This window comes from Ranitomeya imitator, chromosome 1, assembly GCF_032444005.1.
Source record: "Ranitomeya imitator isolate aRanImi1 chromosome 1, aRanImi1.pri, whole genome shotgun sequence".
Taxonomy (NCBI): Eukaryota; Metazoa; Chordata; class Amphibia; order Anura; family Dendrobatidae; genus Ranitomeya; species Ranitomeya imitator.
In genome coordinates, this window is record NC_091282.1 from 1073386041 (window position 1) to 1073403025 (window position 16985).

The following is a 16985-nucleotide window of genomic DNA, read 5'->3' on the forward strand; positions in this document are numbered from 1 at the left end:
GTGGTATGCGTAAACACTGAACGCACACCTCGATCTCCACCGGAGAGTCAGGGACCGCCAGGAGGGTAAGTATATTCACCTGTCCCCCGTTCCAGCGCTGCGTGCGTCTCCGTCTCCCGGGTCCTCTGCTGTGACGTTCACAGTTCAGAGGGCGCGATGACGCGCTTAATGCGCGCCGGCGCTGCCCTCTGACTGACCAGTCACAGGCAGAGGAGCCGGAGTGTGTCTTCAAGAAAATAGCGCCGGAAAGCGCGGACTGCGCAGGCGCCGATCCCGGCAGCAGGAATCGGCGCCTGCGCAGTCCGCACTTTCCGGCGCCATTTTCTTGAAGACACTGCAGTGCGCAGGTGCCGATTCCGGCAGCAGGACAAAGATAATGGCGGCACCTGCACACTGCAGTGTGTCTTCAAGAAAATGGCGCCGTAAAGTGCGGTGGAGCAGGGTGTATAGTGGAGCAGTGTGTATAGTGAAGCAGGGTGTATAGTGGAGCACTGTGTATAGTGGAGCACGGTGTATAGTGGAGCAGTATATATAGTGGTGCAGGGTGATAGTGGAGCAGTGTGTATAGTGGAGCACTGTGTATAGTGGAGCAGTGTGTACAGTGGAGCAGTGTGTATGGTGGAGCAGGTTGATGGTGGAGCAGTGTGTATAGTGGAGCACGGTGTATAGTGGAGCAGGGTGTATAGTGGAGCACTGTGTATAGTGGAGCACTGTGTATAGTGGAGTAGGGTGTATAGTGGAGCAGCGTGTATAGTGGAGCAGTGTGTATAGTGGAGCAGGGTGATGGTGGAGCAGTGTGTATAGTGGAGCAGGGTGTATAGTGGAGCAGGGTGTATAGTGGAGCAGGGTGTATAGTGGAGCAGCGTGTATAGTGGAGCAGCGTGTATAGTGGAGCAGGGTGATGGTGGAGCAGTGTGTATGGTGGAGCAGGGTGATGGTGGAGCAGTGTGTATAGTGGAGCAGTGTGTATAGTGGAGCAGGGTGTATAGTGGAGCAGTGTGTATAGTGGAGCAGTGTGTATAGTGGAGCAGGGTGTATAGTGGAGCAGTGTGTATGGTGGAGCAGGGTGATGGTGGAGCAGTGTGTATAGTGGAGCAGGGTGTATAGTGGAGCAGGGTGTATAGTGGAGCAGGGTGATGGTGGAGCAGTGTGTATAGTGGAGCACTGTGTATAGTGGAGCACGGTGTATAGTGGAACAGGGTGTATAGTGGAGCAGGGTGATAGTGGTGCAGGGTGTATAGTGGAGCAGGTTGTATAGTGGAGCAGGATGTATAGTGGAGCACGGTGTATAGTGGAGCAGGGTGATGGTGGAGCAGTGTGTATAGTGGAGCACGGTGTATAGTGGAGCAGGGTGTATAGTGGAGCAGGGTGTATAGTGGAGCAGTGTGTATAGTGGAGCAGGGTGATGGTGGAGCAGGGTGTATAGTGGAGCAGGGTGTATAGTGGAGCAGTGTGTATAGTGCAGCAGTGTGTATAGTGGAGCAGGGTGTATAGTGGAGCAGTGTGTATGGTGGAGCAGGGTGATGGTGGAGCAGTGTGTATAGTGGAGCAGGGTGTATAGTGGAGCAGGGTGTATAGTGGAGCAGTGTGTATGGTGGAGCAGGGTGATGGTGGAGCAGTGTGTATAGTGGAGCAGGGTGTATAGTGGAGCAGTGTGTATAGTGGAGCAGTGTGTATAGTGGAGCAGGGTGTATAGTGGAGCAGGGTGATGGTGGAGCAGTGTGTATAGTGGAGCAGGGTGTATAGTGGAGCAGGGTGTATAGTGGAGCAGGGTGATGGTGGAGCAGTGTGTATAGTGGAGCACTGTGTATAGTGGAGCACGGTGTATAGTGGAGCAGTATATATAGTGGTGCAGGGTGATAGTGGAGCAGTGTGTATAGTGGAGCACTGTGTATAGTGGAGCAGTGTGTACAGTGGAGCAGGGTGTATAGTGGAGCACTGTGTATAGTGGAGCACAGTGTATAGTGGAGCAGTATCTATAACGCTAGGAGCGTCACTCTGTCCGAAGCCTTTATAGACTGCGCAAGCGCAAGTGCCGGCGCAGTCTGGCCCCCACAGAGTGACGCTCCCAGGAGATCGTGGTATGCGTAAACACTGAACGCACACCGCGATCTCCACCGGAGAGTCAGGGACCGCCAGGAGGGTAAGTATATTCACCTGTCCCCCGTTCCAGCGCTGTGTGCGTCTCCGTCTCCCGGGTCCTCTGCTGTGACGTTCACAGTTCAGAGGGCGCGATGATGCGCTTAATGCGTGCCGGCGCTGCCCTCTGACTGACCAGTCACAGGCAGAGGAGCCGGAGTGTGTCTTCAAGAAAATAGCGCCGGAAAGCGCGGACTGCGCAGGCGCCGATCCCGGCAGCAGGAATCGGCGCCTGCGCAGTCCGCACTTTCCGGCGCCATTTTCTTGAATACACTGCAGTGCGCAGGTGCCGATTCCGGCAGCAGGACAAAGATAATGGCGGCACCTGCACACTGCAGTGTGTCTTCAAGAAAATGGCGCCGTAAAGTGCGGTGGAGCAGGGTGTATAGTGGAGCAGTGTGTATAGTGAAGCAGGGTGTATAGTGGAGCACTGTGTATAGTGGAGTACGGTGTATAGTGGAGCAGTATATATAGTGGTGCAGGGTGATAGTGGAGCAGTGTGTATAGTGGAGCACTGTGTATAGTGAAGCAGTGTGTACAGTGGAGCAGTGTGTATGGTGGAGCAGGTTGATGGTGGAGCAGTGTGTATAGTGGAGCAGGGTGTATAGTGGAGCACTGTGTATAGTGGAGCACAGTGTATAGTGGAGCAGGGTGTATAGTGGAGCAGGGTGTATAGTGGAGCAGGGTGTATAGTGGAGCAGCGTGTATAGTGGAGCAGGGTGATGGTGGAGCAGTGTGTATAGTGGAGCAGGGTGTATAGTGGAGCAGGATGTATAGTGGAGCAGGGTGTATAGTGGAGTAGCGTGTATAGTGGAGCAGTGTGTATAGTGGAGCAGGGTGATAGTGGAGCAGTGTGTATGGTGGAGCAGGGTGATGGTGGAGCAGTGTGTATAGTGGAGCAGAGTGTATAGTGGAGCAGGGTGTATAGTGGAGCAGTGTGTATAGTGGAGCAGTGTGTATAGTGGAGCAGGGTGTATAGTGGAGCAGGGTGTATAGTGGAGCAGTGTGTATAGTGGAGCAGTGTGTATAGTGGAGCAGTGTGTATAGTGGAGCACTGTGTATAGTGGAGCACGGTGTATAGTGGAACAGGGTGTATAGTGGAGCAGGGTGATAGTGGTGCAGGGTGTATAGTGGAGCAGGGTGTATAGTGGAGCACGGTGTATAGTGGAGCAGGGTGATGGTGGAGCAGTGTGTATAGTGGAGCAGGGTGTATAGTGGAGCAGGGTGTATAGTGGAGCAGGGTGTATAGTGGAGCAGTGTGTATAGTGGAGCAGTGTGTATAGTGGAGCAGTGTGTATAGTGGAGCAGGGTGTATAGTGGAGCAGTGTGTATGGTGGAGCAGGGTGATGGTGGAGCAGTGTGTATAGTGGAGCAGGGTGTATAGTGGAGCAGGGTGTATAGTGGAGCAGGGTGTATAGTGGAGCAGTGTGTATGGTGGAGCAGGGTGATGGTGGAGCAGTGTGTATAGTGGAGCAGGGTGTATAGTGGAGCAGGGTGTATAGTGGAGCAGGGTGATGGTGGAGCAGTGTGTATAGTGGAGCACTGTGTATAGTGGAGCACGGTGTATAGTGGAGCAGTATATATAGTGGTGCAGGGTGATAGTGGAGCAGTTTGTATAGTGGAGCACTGTGTATAGTGGAGCAGTGTGTACAGTGGAGCAGGGTGTATAGTGGAGCACTGTGTATAGTGGAGCACAGTGTATAGTGGAGCAGTATTTATAACGCTGGGAGCGTCACTCTGTCCGAAGCCTTTATAGACTGCGCAAGCGCAAGTGCCGGCGCAGTCTGGCCCCCACAGAGTGACGCTCCCAGGAGATCGTAGTATGCGTAAACACTGAACGCACACCGCGATCTCCACCGGAGAGTCAGGGACCGCCAGGAGGGTAAGTATATTCACCTGTCCCCCGTTCCAGCGCTGCGTGCGTCTCCGTCTCCCGGGTCCTCTGCTGTGACGTTCACAGTTCAGAGGGCGCGATGACGCGCTTAATGCGCGCTGGCGCTGCCCTCTGACTGACCAGTCACAGGCAGAGGAGCCGGAGTGTGTCTTCAAGAAAATAGCGCCGGAAAGCGCGGACTGCGCAGGCGCCGATCCCGGCAGCAGGAATCGGCGCCTGCGCAGTCCGCACTTTCCGGCGCCATTTTCTTGAAGACACTGCAGTGCGCAGGTGCCGATTCCGGCAGCAGGACAAAGATAATAGCGGCACCTGCACCCTGCAGTGTGTCTTCAAGAAAATGGCGCCGTAAAGTCCGGGCTGCGCAGGCGCCGATTCCTGCTGCCGGAATCGGCGCCTGCGCAGTCCGCGCTTTCCGGCGCCATTTTCTTGAAGACACAGGACAAAGAAAATGGCGGCACCTGCGCACTGCAGGTGTGTCTTCAAGAAAATGGCGCCGGAAAGCGCAGACTGCACAGGCGCCGATTCCGCGAGCAGGAGGACCAAGAAAATGGCGGCGGAAAGGAATCAGGTGGCGCAAGTAACAAATTGCTGTGGCATGAGGCTATGGCACTTCATGCCACAGCTATTTGTTACTTACGCCACCTGATACGGGGCATATACTATGGAGCATCTTATGGGGCATATGAATGGGAGCAGCAAATTAAAGAACGGTGCCGCAGGATGGGATCAGCACATGCCAGAACGGGGGGCGCAGGATGGGAGCAGCACATGACAGAACGGGGGTGCAGGATGGCAGCAGCACATGACAGAACGGGGGTGCAGGATGGAAGCAGCACATGACAGAACGGGGGTGCAGGATGGGAGCAGCACATGACAGAACGGGGGTGCAGGATGGAAGCAGCACATGACAGAACGGGGGGGCAGGATGGGAGCAGCACATGACCGAATGGGGGCGCAGGATGGGAGCAGCACATAACAGAACGGGGGTGCAGGATGGAAGCAGCACATGACAGAACGGGGGCGCAGGATGGGAGCAGCACATGACAGAACGGGGGCGCAGGATGGGAGCAGCACATGACAGAACGGGGGCGCAGGATGGGAGCAGCACATGACAGAACGGGGGTGCAGGATGGAAACAGCACATGACAGAACGAAGGCGCAGGATGGGAGCAGCACATGACAGAACGGGGTGCAGGATGGGAGCAGCACATGACAGAACGGGGCGCAGGATGGGAGCAGCACATGACAGAACGGGGGCGCAGGATGGGAGCACATGACAGAATGGGGGCGCAGGATGGGAGCAGCACATGACAGAACGGGGGTGCAGGATGGAAGCAGCACATGACAGAACGAGGGCGCAGGATGGGAGCAGCACATGACAGAACGGGGGTGCAGGATGGGAGCAGCACATGACAGAACGGGGGTGCAGGATGGGAGCAGCACATGACAGAACGGGGGCGCAGGATGGGAGCAGCACATGACAGAACGGGGGTGCAGGATGGAAGCAGCACATGACAGAACGGGGGTGCAGGATGGGAGCAGCACATGACAGAACGGGGGGGCAGGATGGGAGCAGCACATGACCGAACGGGGGCGCAGGATGGGAGCAGCACATAACAGAACGGGGGTGCAGGATGGAAGCAGCACATGACAGAACGGGGGTGCAGGATGGGAGCAGCACATGACAGAACGGGGGTGCAGGATGGGAGCAGCACATGACAGAACGAGGGCGCAGGATGGGAGCAGCACATGACAGAACGGGGGTGCAGGATGGGAGCAGCACATGACAGAACGGGGGCGCAGGATGGGAGCAGCACATGACAGAACGGGGGCGCAGGATGGGAGCACATGACAGAATGGGGGCGCAGGATGGGAGCAGCACATGACAGAACGGGGGTGCAGGATGGAAGCAGCACATGACAGAATGAGGGCGCAGGATGGGAGCACCACATGACAGAACGGGGGTGCAGGATGGGAGCAGCACATGACAGAACGGGGGCGCAGGATGGGAGCAGCACATGACAGAACGGGGGCGCAGGATGGGAGCACATGACAGAATGGGGGCGCAAGATGGGAGCAGCACATGACAGAACGGGGGCGCAGGATGGGAGCAGCACATGACAGAACGGGGGTGAAGGATGGGAGCAGCACATGACAGAACGGGGGCGCAGGATGGGAGCAGCACATGACAGAAGGGGGGTGCAGGATGGAGCAGCACATGACATGATGGGGACGCAGGATGGAGCAGCACATGACAGGATGGGGACGCAGGATGGAGCAGCACATGACAGGATGGAGACCATATAGCAATATAAATGCTCGCCACCCGGGCGTAGAACGGGTTCAATAGCTAGTATATATATAGTGGTGCAGGGTGATAGTGGAGCAGGATGTATAGTGGAGCAGGGTGTATAGTGGAGCAGTGTGTACAGTGGAGCAGTGTGTATGGTGGAGCAGGGTGATGGTGGAGCAGTGTGTATAGTGGAGAACGGCGTATAGTGGAGCAGGGTGTATAGTGGAGCACTGTGTATAGTGGAGAACGGTGTATAGTGGAGCAGGGTGTATAGTGGAGCAGGGTGTATAGTGGAGCAAGGTGTATAGTGGAGCAGTGTGTATAGTGGAGCAGTGTGTATAGTGGAGCAGTGTGTATAGTGGAGCAGTGTGTATGTTGGAGCAGGGTGATGGTGGAGCAGTGTGTATAGTGGAGCACGGTGTATAGTGGAGCAGGGTGTATCGTGGAGCACTATGTATAGTGGAGCACGGTGTATAGTGGAGCAGGGTGTATAGTGGAGCAGAGTGATAGTGGTGCAGGGTGTATAGTGGAGCAGGGTGTATAGTGGAGCAGGGTGTATAGTGGAGCAGGGTGATGGTGGAGCAGTGTGCATAGTGGAGCACGGTGTATAGTGGAGCAGGGTGTATAGTGGAGCACGGTGTATAGAGGAGCAGGGTGTATAGTGGAGCAGGGTGATAGCGGAGCAGGGTGTATAGTGGAGCAGGGTGTATAGTGGAGCAGGGTGTATAGTGGAGCAGGGTGATAGCGGAGCAGGGTGTATAGTGGAGCAGGGTGTATAGTGGAGCACGGTGTATAGAGGAGCAGGGTGTATAGTGGAGCAGGGTGTATAGTGGAGCACGGTGTATAGAGGAGCAGGGTGTATAGTGGAGCAGGGTGATAGTAGAGCAGGGTGTATAGTGGAGCAGGGTGTATAGTGGAGCACGGTGTATAGAGGAGCAGGGTGTATAGTGGAGCACGGTGTATAGAGGAGCAGGGTGTATAGTGGAGCAGGGTGTATAGTGGAGCACGGTGTATAGTGGAGCACGGTGTATAGAGGAGCAGGGTGATAGCGGAGCAGGGTGTATAGTGGAGCAGGGTGTATAGTGGAGCACGGTGTATAGAGGAGCAGGGTGTATAGTGGAGCAGGGTGTATAGTGGAGCACGGTGTATAGAGGAGCAGGGTGTATAGTGGAGCAGGGTGATAGTAGAGCAGGGTGTATAGTGGAGCAGGGTGTATAGTGGAGCACGGTGTATAGAGGAGCAGGGTGTATAGTGGAGCAGGGTGTATAGTGGAGCACGGTGTATAGAGGAGCAGGGTGTATAGTGGAGCAGGGTGATAGTAGAGCAGGGTGTATAGTGGAGCAGGGTGTATAGTGGAGCAGGGTGTATAGAGGAGCAGGGTGTATAGTGGAGCAGGGTGTATAGTGGAGCAGGGTGTATAGTGGAGCAGGGTGTATAGTGGAGCACGGTGTATAGTGGAGCAGGGTGATAGTGGAGCAGGGTGTATAGTGGAGCACGGTGTATAGTGGAGCAGTCATTCCTTTGCAGCTCCAGTAAATAAATGTAATTGTATAGGTCTTCTTACACTTGGAAGGTATTAGGAGTCTGTTGCCATGGAGACGCATGGCTCCGCAGCTACCTGCAGCTGTGGGACATGTATTTAGGACCATTTCAGGGTCACTGGTGGTTGATGACTTGCACACCCGCGGACATGCCTGTGCTCAGCCCCACTGCCTCCATCACACCCTTCTCCCAGCACTCAGCTGATGATGGAGGCCTTTCCTAGCAACACCCACTCCACCCTAGCAACAGCTTCAGCAGCAGCCCGGAAGCGGGGCCGGATGTGCAGTTCCTCCTCCCGCAGGTAGAGAAGCAAAGGAGCCCATAGTGCGAACACTACTGCCCCCGTCTGACGACCCGCCGCCGACCGCTGCCTCCTCCGTGCATAGAGCACAAAGCGAGGAGGGGAGGATGCGGCATACTGCGGCCGGGGGAGCAGGCAGCGGCCCCGGACACCCGGAGCAGGTAGGAGGCCCGGGACGTGTCCACCTCACAGTGCAGCGGAGCGGAGTCATCAGGTGGAGCGGGGTGTAGTGCTGGGGATGGCTGCCAGGTGACGGAGAGCAGCAGCCATCAGTCCCCTAATGTCCGGCTGTGCCATGTGATATACGGCTGTACCCTGCCAGCCACTCTTACCCTGCCGCCGCCAGCCACTTACTTTACCCTGCCAGCCACTTACTTTACCCTGCCAGCCACTTACTTTACCCTGCCAGCCACTCTCACCCTGCCGCGGCCAGCCACTTACTTTACCCTGCCAGCCACTCTTACCCTGCCGACGCCAGCCACTTACTTTACCCTGCCAGCCACTCTTACCCTGCCGCCGCCAGCCACTTACTTTACCCTGCCAGCCACTCTTACCCTGCCGCCGCCAGCTACTTACTTTACCCTGCCAGCCACTCTTACCCTGCCGCCGCCAGCCACTTACTTTACCATGCCAGCCACTCTTACCCTGCCGCCGCCAGCCACTTACTTTACCCTGCCAGCCACTCTTACCCTGCCGCCGCCAGCCACTTACTTTACCCTGCCAGCCACTCTTACCACGCCGCCGCCAGCCACTTACTTTACCCTGCCAGCCACTCTTACCCTGCCGCCGCCAGCCACTTACTTTACCCTGCCAGCCACTCTTACCCTGCCGCCGCCAGCCACTTACTTTACCCTGCCAGCCACTTACTTTACCCCGCCGGCTACTTACCAGCCAGCCACTTTACCCTGCCAGCCACTTTACCTTGCCGGCCACTTTACCCCGCCAGCCACTTTACCCCGCCAGCCACTTTACCCCGTCAGCCACTTACTTTACCCTGCCCGCCTCTTACTTTACCCCGCCGGCCTCTTACTTTACCCCGCCGGCCACTTACTTTACCCCGCCGGCCTCTTACTTTACCCCGGCGGCCTCTTACTTTACCCCGCCGGCCTCTTACTTTACCCCGCCGGCCTCTTACTTTACCCCGCCGGCCTCTTACTTTACCCCGCCGGCCTCTTACCCCGCTGGCCACTTGCTGCCTCCTGCTATTGCGGGTTGCACCACTTTCTTTCCCCATTGCAGTCAGTAGGAACGTCCTGTCACCTTCTCGGGTCCTGTATAATGAGAGGTAATGAGGAGAACTAGGAAAGAGCCTGGAAGAAGCTCCGCCATTAATGTCCAGTGTTAAGGGTATGTGCACACGTTCAGGTTTTTTCGCGTTTTTTTTCTGCGATAAGGGTATGTGCACACGTCAGGATTTCTAGCAGAAATTTCCTGATAAAAACCGGACATTTCTGCCAGAAATCCGCATTCAGTTTTTGTCACGTTTTTATGTTTTGTTTTTTTTGTGTGCGTTTTTTTGCGTTTTTTCCAAATGCATAGAATAGCGGGAAAAAACGCGAAAAATCCGCAAAATTAATGAGCATGCTGCTTTTTTTTACCGCGATGCATTTTTTTTTGCGGAAAAAAACGCATCATGTGCACAAAATGCAGAATACATTCTAAATAATAGGATGCATATGTATGCGGTTTTTTTTTTGCGTTTTTATCGCGAAAAAAAGCAAAAAAAACCTGAACGTGTGCACATACCCTAAAAACGCTAAAATGTATTAGCACTTATGAGCTCCTTTCACAGTGTAGCATCTGCTGCCAGGTCCTGCAGAGCATCTATCAATAATAAGTGGTGTTCTGCAGCACCTGGCAGCGGTCGCTACAGTATCGACAAATAACAGCTGCTCAGTGGGGTGCCAGACCCAATCAGATATTGATCAACTATCCTATGAAATTAATCTGCAGTGATTGGGTACGCCATTAACCCCTTCTTGATGGGGGAATTTTTCATTTTCGTAGTTTCCTCCCACTCTTCCAAGAGCCATATTTTTTCCCTTCCATACAGCCAGATGAGGGCTTGCCTATTTCCAGTTGTGCTTTTAAATGTCATCATTCACTTCATCATGTGATGCTCTGGGAAGTGGGAAAAAGATTCCAAGCACTTGACATTGCAAAAATAAGTCCAATTCCACAATTGTTTATTTTTTTTATTTACCATATGGTCAGACTGATGTGGCAATCTGATTCTCCGGGTCAGTAGGATTGTGTAGATGTCAAACGTCCCATCTTTCTCCTGCGTGATTGGGGTCATGCCAAGAAGCCCCCTTCTATATTGTTGGTGTATCTCCCCTGATGATCTACCCAAGAGAACGTGCTGGGAGTACTGAGGTCGGGGACAGAGCATGAACCGTCCGCTGCTGTGCCCTTGTGATGGGGTATTGTTCGGCCATAGATGAAAGCCTCCTCCAAGACGCCGGCATACAGCGCAGATGGTACGCAGGACGCATGCGGAAGTAGGCGGAGCTTAAGGGAGGATGTACGCAGACCGGCCACCGGCAAGTGTGAACTCGGCCTTAGAGGAGAAAGTTCCTAATGCTTATGAATTTCTACCAAGGCGCTGAACTATCAGCTGTTTATTGTATTGATGTATCTGAGAACATTACGGAGATTCTTGCCACCTGGGTGTGATTGTAGCCGCCCCTCCCCCACTGGTTTTCATTCATTCATCACTGTCCTATAGTGGTATATTTTTCATATATTTGGGTCTTTTTGGTGTGTTATTTATTTATTTTTTTGGCTGTTTTTAATGGACCTTAAGGGCTCTTTTTATCCTGAACAATTCAAAGTTATATTTAATCAACCTTGCTTTTTCACCTTATAAGTTGATTGGTAGATCCATTGGCCTTTTCAGGATGTCAAACGTGTAGTTTTATTTTTTTATTTAAGTGGTGAAAAAAATAATTCTGTAATACAGTACAGACCAAAAGTTTGGACACATCTTCTCATTTAAAGATTTTTCTGTATTTTCATGACTATGAAAATTGTACATTCCCACACTGAAGGCATCAAAACTATGAATTAATACATGTGGAATTATATACTTAACAAAAAAGTGTGAAATGACTGAAAATATGTCTTATATTCTAGGTTCTTCAAAGTAGCCACCTTTTGCTTTGATGACTGCTTTGCACACTCTTGGCATTCTCTTGATGAGCTTCAAGAGGTAGTCACCGGGAATGGTCTTCCAACAATCTTGAAGGAGTTCCCAGAGATGCTTAGCACTTGTTGTCCCTTTTGCCTTCACTCTGCGGTCCAGCTCACCCCAAACCATCTCGATTGGGTTCAGGTCTGGTGACTGTGGAGGCCAGGTCATCTGGCGTAGCACCCCATCACTCTCCTTCTTGGTCAAATAGCCCTTACACAGCCTGGAGGTGTGTTTGGGGTAATTGTCCTGTTGAAAAATAAATGATGGTCCAACTAAACACAAACTGGATGGAATAGCATGCTGCAAGATGCTGTGGTAGCCATGCTGGTTCAGTATGCCTTCAATTTTAATAAATCCCCAACACTGTCACCAGCAAAGCACCCCCACTCCATCACACCACCTCCTCCATGGTTCACGGTGGGAACCAGGCATGTAGAATCCATCCGTTCACCTTTTCTGCGTCGCCGGTGGTTGGAACCAAACATCTCAAATTTGGACTCATCAGACCAAAGCACAGAATTCCACTGGTCTAATGTCCATTCCTTGTGTTCTTTAGCCTAAACAAGTCTCTCCTGCTTGTTGCCAGTCCTTAGCAGTGGTTTCCTAGCAGCTATTTTACCAAGAAGGCCTGCTGCACAAAGTCTCCTCTTAACAGTTGCTGTAGAGATGTGTCTGCTGCTAGAACTATGTGTGGCATTGATCTGGTCTCTAAGCTGAGCTGCTGTTAACCTGCGACCCCATAGATGCCCCATATAATGCTCCATGCAGTTATGGCCCCATAGATGCCCCATATAATGCTCCATGCAGTTATGGCCCCATATAAGGCTCCATGCACGCCCGGCCGGGCGCAACCAATCAGCGGCAGGCTTTACTATTAATGCTGCCTATGCAGCATCAATAGTAAAAAGATATAATGTTAAAAATAATAAAATAAAAAATCGTGCTATTCTCACCTTCCGGCGGCCCCCGAAGCCTTCCCCATCCTTGTGATGCTTTCTGCAGCTCCGTTCCCTGTAATGCTCTGCAAAATGACCCCAGATGATGTTGGATCACGCGAGACCGCTACGTCGTCATGGGTTATTGCCGTAAAGCATCACTGGGAACGGACCTGGCGAGAGCATTGCTAACTCCGGGCTGGATCCGGGGGCCGCCGGAAGGTGAGTATATAACTATTTTTTATTTAAATTATTTTTTTTTAACAGGGATATGGTGCCCATACTGCTATATACTACATGGCTGCTATATACTACTTGGCTGTGCTATACACTACGTGGGCTGTGTCTGTGCTATATGCTACGTGGCTGTTCTATATTCTACGTGGACTGTACTCTATACTACGTGGACTGTACTATATACTACGTGTGCTGTGTTATATGCTATGTGGCTGTGCTATATACTACTTGGACTGTACTATATAATACGTGGATTGTGCTATATACTACGTGGACTGTACTATATACTACGTGTGCTGTTCTATACTACGTGGGCTGTGTTATATGCTACGTGGCTGTGTTATATGCTACGTGGATTGTGCTATATACTACGTGGACTGTACTATATACTACATGGGCTGTGTTATATGCTACGTGGCTGTGCTATATACTACTTGGACTGTACTATATACTACTTGGACTGTACTATATACTACTTGGACTGTAACTATATAATACGTGGATTGTGCTATATACTACATGGACTGTACTATATACTACGTGTGCTGTTATATGCTACGTGGACTGTACTATATAGTACGTGGATTGTTCTGTATACTATGTGGATTGTTCTATATACTACGTGGATTGTTCTATATACTACATGGATTGTGCTATATACTATGTGGATTGTGCTATATACTGTGTGGACTGTACTAGATACTATGTGGGCTGTGCTATATGCTTCGTGGCTGTGCTATATACTACATGGGCTGTTATAGGCTACACGGCTGTGTTATATGCTACGTGGCTGTGTTATATGCTATGTGGTTGTGCTATATACTACTTGGATTGTGCTATATGTTGTGAATTCTGTGGTCAAGCTCCCTCCTGTGGTCATGAGTGGTATTGCGGCTGGTTCTGTCTATGAGCTTCCTCTGGTGGATGTGAGTGGGGCTGTGGCTTCTGAGTTTCCTTCCTCAGGTGACGAGGTTAAGTCGTTAGGTGCTGCTCTATTTAACTCCACCTAGTTCTTTGTTCCTGGCCTCCAGTCAATGTTCCAGTATTGGTCTTGCTCTCTCCTGGATCGTTCTTGTGGCCTGTCTTCACTGCATAAGCTAAGTTCTGCTTGTGTTACTTTTGTTTGCTATTTTTTCTGTCCAGCTTGCTTTATTGGTTTTTCTTGCTTGCTGGAAGCTCTGGGACAAAGAGGGAGCACCTCCGTACCGTTAGTCGGTGCGGAGGGTCTTTTTGCGCCCTCTGCGTGGTTGTTTGTAGGTTTTTGTGCTGACCGCAAAGCTATCTTTCCTATCCTCGGTCTATTCAGTAAGTCGGGCCTCACTTTGCTAAAACCTATTTCATCTCTGTGTTTGTATTTTCATCTTTACTCACAGTCATTATATGTGGGGGGCTGCCTTTTCCTTTGGGGAATTTCTCTGAGGCAAGGTAGGCTTATTTTTCTTTCTTCAGGGCTAGCTAGTTTCTCAGGCTGTGCCCGAAGCGCCTAGGTCTGGTCAGGAGCGCTCCACGGCTACCTCTAGTGTGGTGTGATAGGATTAGGGATTGCGGTCAGCAGAGTTCCCACGTCTCAGAGCTCGTCCTATGTTATTAGTAACTATCAGGTCACTTTGTGTGCTCTTAACCACCAGGTCTATTGTGGTTCTGAATCACCAGTTCATAACAGTACTGGAGGCCCAAAGTACTAATGCTTCTCAATAGAGGGAAAAGAGAAGTTCTGAGACCATTTTTTTTTTTCTCTGCACTGTGTTTTGTCTTTCTTTTCCCCTAGACATTTGGGTGGTTCAGGACACAGGTGTAGTGATGGACATTAAAGGTCTGTCGTCTTGTGTGGATCATCTCACTGCAAGAGTACAAAATATTCAAGACTTTGTGGTTCAGAATTCTATGTTAGAACCACATAGTGGATGCTTTCCTGAAACGGAAAGTACTTGCAAGCAGCATAATACAAAGGATAGCAGGTTTACCCAGAATCCTGTGCAGTAGGCGGAGCTATGCAAATCATCTCTTTCCACCCCAGTCTAATCCACAGCGCTTGGAATCGCCAAGCGTGCAATGCTGCGGATTAGTTTCTAAATTTACACAGCCAACCAATTCCTACCTGTGGACACGTGTTTCGGGCTTTAGGCCCTCATCAGCACAGGGCTGGAATTGGTTGGCTGTATGGAGTGGGGCTTGGTGAGCAAGCGATACATACATGCTAGCCTCTCTCCCTAAGGTGGCTAGCATGTATGTATGTTAGAACCAAGAATTCCTATTCCTGATTTGTTTTCTGGAGATAGAGCTAAGTTTCTGAGTTTTAAAAATAATTGTAAACTGTTAATGGCTTTGAAACCCCGCTCCTCTGGTGACCCAGTTCAACAAGTTAAGATCATTATTTCTTTATTACGTGGCGACCCTCAAGACTGGGCATTTTCCCTTGCGCCAGGAGGTCCTGCATTATGTAATATTGATGCGTTTTTTCTGGCGCTCGGATTGCTTTATGATGAACCTAATTCAGTGGACCAGGCAGAGAAAAATTTGCTGGCTCTGTGTCAGGGTCAGGATGAGGTAGAGATATATTGTCAGAAGTTTAGGAAGTGGTCTGTGCTCACGCAATGGAATGAATGTGCGCTGGCAGCAATTTTCAGAAAGGGTCTCTCTGAAGCCCTTAAGGATGTCATGGTGGGATTTCCTATGCCTGCTGGTCTGAATGAGTCTATGTCTTTGGCCATTCAGATCGATCGACGCTTGCGTGAGCGTAAATCTGTGCACCATTTGGCGGTATTATCTGAGCATAAACCTGAGCCTATGCAATGTGATAGGACTTTGACCAGAGCTGAACGGCAAGAACACAGACGTTGGAATGGGCTGTGTTTTTACTGTGGTGATTCCACTCATGCTATCTCCGATTGTCCTAAGCGCACTAAGCGGTTCGCTAGGTCTGCCACCATTGGTACGGTACAGTCGAAATTTCTTTTGTCCGTTACTTTGATCTGCTCTTTGTCATCCTATTCTGTCATGGCATTTGTGGATTCAGGCGCTGCCCTGAATTTGATGGACTTGGAGTTTGCTAGGCGCTGTGGGTTTTTCTTGGAGCCCTTGCAGTATCCTATTCCATTGAGAGGAATTGATGCTACGCCTTTGGCCAAGAATAAGCCTCAGTACTGGACCCAACTGACCATGTGCATGGCTCCTGCGCATCAGGAGGATATTCGCTTTTTGGTGTTGCATAATCTGCATGATGTGGTCGTGTTGGGGTTGTCAGGGGGTACATGGTGATGTTCCATTTCTGTCTATTTCATCATCCACCCCTTCTGAGGTCCCAGAGTTCTTGTCGGATTACCGGGATGTATTTGATGAGCCCAAGTCCAGTGCCCTACCTCCGCATAGGGATTGCGATTGTGCTATCGATTTGATTCCTGGTAGTAAGTTTCCTAAAGGTCGACTGTTTAATTTATCTGTGCCTGAGCACGCCGCTATGCGGAGTTACGTAAAGGAATCCTTGGAGAAGGGTCATATTCGCCCGTCGTCGTCGCCATTGGGAGCAGGGTTCTTTTTTGTGGCCAAGAAGGATGGTTCGCTGAGACCTTGTATTGATTACCGCCTTCTAAATAAAATCACATTCAAATTTCAGTACCCCTTGCCGCTGCTGTCTGATTTGTTTGCTCGGATTAAGGGGGCTAGTTGGTTCACCAAGATAGATCTTCGTGGTGCGTGTAATCTTGTGCGTATTAAACAGGGCGATGAATGGAAAACAGCATTTAATACGCCTGAGGGCCATTTTGAGTATCTGGTTATGCCATTCGGGCTTTCTAATGCTCCATCAGTATTTCAGTCCTTTATGCATGACATCTTCTGAGAGTACCTGGATAAATTCCTGATTGTATACTTGGATGATATTTTGGTCTTCTCGGATGATTGGGAGTCTCATGTGAAGCAGGTCAGAATGGTGTTCCAGGTCCTGCGTGCGAATTCTTTGTTTGTGAAGGGGTCAAAGTGTCTCTTTGGTGTTCAGAAGGTTTCATTTTTGGGTTTCATTTTTTCCCCTTCTACTATCGAGATGGACCCTGTTAAAGTTCAGGCCATTTATGATTGGACTCAGCCGACATCTCTGAAGAGTCTGCAAAAGTTCCTGGGCTTTGCTAATTTTTATCGTCGCTTCATCAATAAATTTTTCTAGTATTGCTAAACCGTTGACTGATTTGACCAAGAAGGGTGCTGATGTGGTCAATTGGTCTTCTGCTGCTGTGGAAGCTTTTCAGGAGTTGAAGCGTCGTTTTTCTTCTGCCCCTGTGTTGTGCCAACCAGATGTTTCGCTCCCGTTCCAGGTCGAGGTTGATGCTTCGGAGATTGGAGCAGGGGCTGTTTTGTCGCAAAGAAGTTCTGATGGCTCGGTGATGAAACCATGTGCCTTCTTTTCCAGGAAGTTTTCGCCTGCTGAGCGTAATTATGATGTTGGCAATCGAGAGTTG

The 16985-nt window shown here is 51.0% G+C and overlaps 1 protein-coding gene across 2 annotated transcripts in view; it reads left to right on the forward strand.

Annotated features, from left to right (window-relative positions):
• Nucleotides 1–7920: 7920 nt before the first annotated feature.
• Nucleotides 7921–16985, forward strand: part of CLCN3 (chloride voltage-gated channel 3) — a 155171-nt gene continuing 146106 nt past the window's right edge. The window contains exon 1 of one of the 2 annotated variants that reach the window (XM_069744216.1): nucleotides 7921–8330. The gene's annotated coding sequence lies outside the window, so the exon portion shown is untranslated. The remainder of the gene's footprint in view (nucleotides 8331–16985) is intronic. The other variant, XM_069744214.1, reaches the window with a different exon arrangement.